General features: G+C 41.9%; 1 pseudogene across 1 annotated transcript; it reads left to right on the forward strand.

Moving 5' to 3' along the window:
- The first annotated feature begins 2176 nt into the window (after positions 1–2176).
- Positions 2177–3671, forward strand: LOC308622733 (katanin p60 ATPase-containing subunit A-like 1; annotated as a pseudogene). Its single transcript has one exon. The product of its transcript is annotated as a katanin p60 ATPase-containing subunit A-like 1 (transcript).
- The last annotated feature ends 315 nt before the right edge of the window (positions 3672–3986 follow it).

Here is a 3986-nt window from a genome sequence, read left to right on the forward strand (position 1 = left end):
TGTCACGGGTCTTTTCACACCTTTTTCTCGGTAAAAAGGGAGAGGAACTGCTGACACACTGTCTGACAGAGCACGTGGAGCAATTTTATTTTCGGTTTGAATATTACTGGTAAGGACATTGCTGGAGTGACGCATTAGTCATTTTTTGCTCCCTGATGATAAGTGAATCAGAGACAAATAGTATTATTTATAATATTATTTACTGAAAAAAGTAAATGAGCTGTCAAGTCATGAAAATACATGGAGGAACCTTAAATGCATATTAGTAAGTCAGAGAAGCCCATCTGAAATGGCTGCATGAGATTCTAACTATATGGCATTCTGGAAAAGGGAAAGCTATGGAGACACTAAAAAGATTAGTGGTGACCAGAGGTCCAGGGGAAGGAAGGGTTGAACAGGTGGTGCACAGGAAAGGTATTTGCAGACAGTGAAACTACTCTGCTTGATACTGTAGTGGCAGACAGATATCATGTCACCATACATTTGTCAAAACCCATACAATGTACAATGCAAAGAGTGAACCCTAATGTAAACTTCAGATTTTAAATAATAATGTTTCTGTATTAGTTTACTGACCGTAACAAATGTACCACACTAATTAATACAAGATATTAATAGCACAGAAGCTGGAGTGCGTAAGGGAATAACATGGGAACCCTCTGTGCTTTCCATTCAATTTCTATGTAAATCTAAAACTGCTCTAAAAAAGTAAATTTTATGGGACTTCCCTTGTGGTCCAGTGGTCGATAATCCACCTTCCAATGCAGGGGACTCTGGTTCGATCCTTGGTCGGGGAGCTAAGATCCCACATGCCATGCGGCAACTAAGCCCGAGCACCACAACTAGAGAAGTCAGCATGCTGCAACTACTGAGCCTGTGTGCTCTAGAGCCTGCACACCACAACAAGAGAGAAGCCCCCATGTGCTGCAACGAAGACCCAGCACAGCCAAAAAAAAATTTTACTGGAGAACGATCAAGGTGGCCGAGGAGTAGGATGTAGAGCTCACCACCTCCCATAAATACATCAAAACTACATCCACACGTGGAACGGCTCTCACAGAACATCTACTGAGACCTGGCAGAAGACCTCAGGCTTCAGAAAGGGCAAGAAAACCTCCACGCAACTGGGTAGGACAGAAGAAAAAAGAAAAAGAAAGAGAGAAAAGTAAATTTCATTAACTAAAAATATCTGAATGACAATCATGAGTATAGTGTTTACCTATCTGAATACTATGCAGCAATTAAAATGGTTAATCTGGATGTTAAATGTATCCTCATAGTGGTAACCACAAAAAAAAAAAAAAGAAAAAAGCAAGTAAACACAGAAGAAGATAGTAATTCAGGAAATGTGAGACAAAAAAGCTAACAGGCATATAGAAAACAAACAGCAAAATGACAGAAGTCCCTCCATATCAGTGATTACTGTAAACGGACTTTAACTAATAGATTTAAAAACATGACTTAACTATATGCTGTCTACAAGAGACTCACTTCAGATCAAAAGACACAAAATTGGCTGAAAATTAAAGAATGGAAAAAGACAATCAATGCAAATCAAAAGCAAAAGAGAGCAGGAGTAACGGTACTGATATCAGACAAAATGATTTTAACTCAAAAAGGTTTAAAAGAGCAAAATAAAAGCATTATATTAATAAATGGCTCACACAGCAGGAACATATAACAATTATAAACATTTATGTACCTAATCACAAACACTCAAAATACGCAAAGCAAAAAATGACAGAACTGAAGGATAGTTCTACAATGATGGTTGGAGATTTCTACACCCAACTTTCAATAATGGACAGAAAACCAGACAGAATATAGGTGAGGGAATAGAGGACTTAATATAATAAATCCACTAGACCAACGATACAGGGGAACACTCTACTCAGCAACAGAACGCACACTTTTCAAGAGGACATGGGACACTCCCCAAGACAGTCCACATCTTACGCCATGAATTAAGTCTCAATGGAGTTTAAAAGATAAATATCATAGAAAGTACCCTCTCTGAATGCAACAGATGAAGTTAGAATTCATTAGCAGAAGGAAAAATGGAAAATTCACAAATATACAGAAATTATCCCACACACTCTAGAACAACCAGGTCAGAGGACAAATCAAGAGAAACTAGACTCCCACCCCACCTGGACCACAGCAAAGTGGGCAGCTGACCTGTGGCACCTAGGTCTCTGAAAGATGAATTTGGGTGAGATTTGTGACAATGCAAAGAAAGGAAGAGACTACGCAGTTCTTGGAAATTATGACTCATCAGTGGTATATTACTAGGGGTGATAACAGCACATTCAGAGACTCTGCTAGTCAATCGGAGACCCAGCTGTCACAGGCCAATGGCAGCAGGTTCAACAGGAATTCCTGGAAGAATATGAACAAGTTAAAAGTATTGTCAGCACTTTGGAAAGTTTTAAAATCGACAGGCCCCAGATTTCCCTGTGTCCTGTCAAGATGAACCATTTAGAGATCCTGCTGCTTGGCCGCCCCCTGTACATGCAGAACACAGAGCTCCACCTCAGATAAGGCGTCCCAATCGAGAAGACCTCTGAGCAAAGAAAGGCCAGGAGGAGGAGCCCAGGGAGCTGCAGGCCGAGCACATCCTGTATCAAAGAGTGGAAAACCCTCTACAAGTAGGGGCAAGGATTGTAGACAAGAGGGAGAGATGACAAGGGAAGGAAAAATATGCCAGATGGTGCAAGTGATGGTGAAATTCCAAAATTCGACGGTGCTGCATATGACAAGGATCTGGTGGAAGTCCTCGGCGAGACATCATCTCCAGGAATCCTAGCAGGAACCCTGTGGGATGACACAGCAGTTATGGAAGAAGTGAAGAGGCTGCTAAGGGAAGCTGCTGTTCTTCCCGTGTGGATGCCTGACTTTTTCAAAGGACCAGAAGGCCATGGAAGGGTGTACTGACGGTCGGTCCCCCAGGCACTGGCAAGACCATGCTGGCTGCAGCTGCACCACTGAATGTGACACAACACCCTTCAACAGCGCCCTGCTCCACACCGACCTCTAAACCCACAGGGGGGCCTGAGAAGCTAGTCTGTCTGTTGTTTGAAATGGCTAGATTGTATGTCCCCACCACGGTCTTCACTGATGAGACAGATTCCATCCGCAGTCGAAGAGGAGCCTCTGATGAACACGAGGCAATCTGCAGTCACGTCTGAGCTACTCATTCAGATGGATGGAGTTGCAGGAGCTTTAGTGAATGGCAGTCCTTCCAAAATGGTTATGGTATTGGCTGCTACTATGTTCCCACGGGACACTGATGAAGCTTTGCGAAGGAAATTAGGAAAAAGGATATATATATACCTCTCCCAACAGTAAAAGGAAGAACTGAGCTTCTGAAAATCAATCTTCGTGAGGTTGATTGGATCCTGATATTTACCTGGAAGATACAGCAGAGAAGACTGAGGGCTATTCTGGTGCTGATATAACTAAGGTTTGCAGGGCCGCCTCTTTAATGGCAACGAGATGGTGAATTAATGGCCGAAGTCCAGAAGAGATCTCTGCCCTTTCTAAAGAGGAACTTCAGATGCCTGTTACCAAAGGAGATTTTGAATTGGCTCTTAAGAAAATTGCTACACCTGTCTCTGCTGCAGAATTTGGAGAAGTATGAAAAGTGGATGGTTGAGTTTGGACCTGCTTGAATTTGTCAGCTTTCATTTCTGGTATTTTTGTTTATAAAAGGTGAAGAAATTCCAGCATTTTTTTTAAAAAAGCAGGTTTGGAACTTTTCCTTGGAGAGATTTTCTCTTAAAGGGGAAACATTTTAAACCACAAAGAATATAACCATAAAGCTAGTAAGAAAAGCTTACACAGAGAGCCTCATATCCACATACCCATGCATTACAATTGCACATCCAAACCAGAGCATCAAGGCCTGAAGAAAGCGACCAGTGTGCTACTGCAGAAACTTGTTTACAGAAGATTTAGAAGAACCTCTGTTTCTCCCTGGCATTTGT

This window comes from Mesoplodon bidens (genome assembly GCF_964165515.1).
Source record: "Mesoplodon bidens genome assembly, chromosome: 9".
Taxonomy (NCBI): domain Eukaryota; kingdom Metazoa; phylum Chordata; class Mammalia; order Artiodactyla; family Ziphiidae; genus Mesoplodon; species Mesoplodon bidens.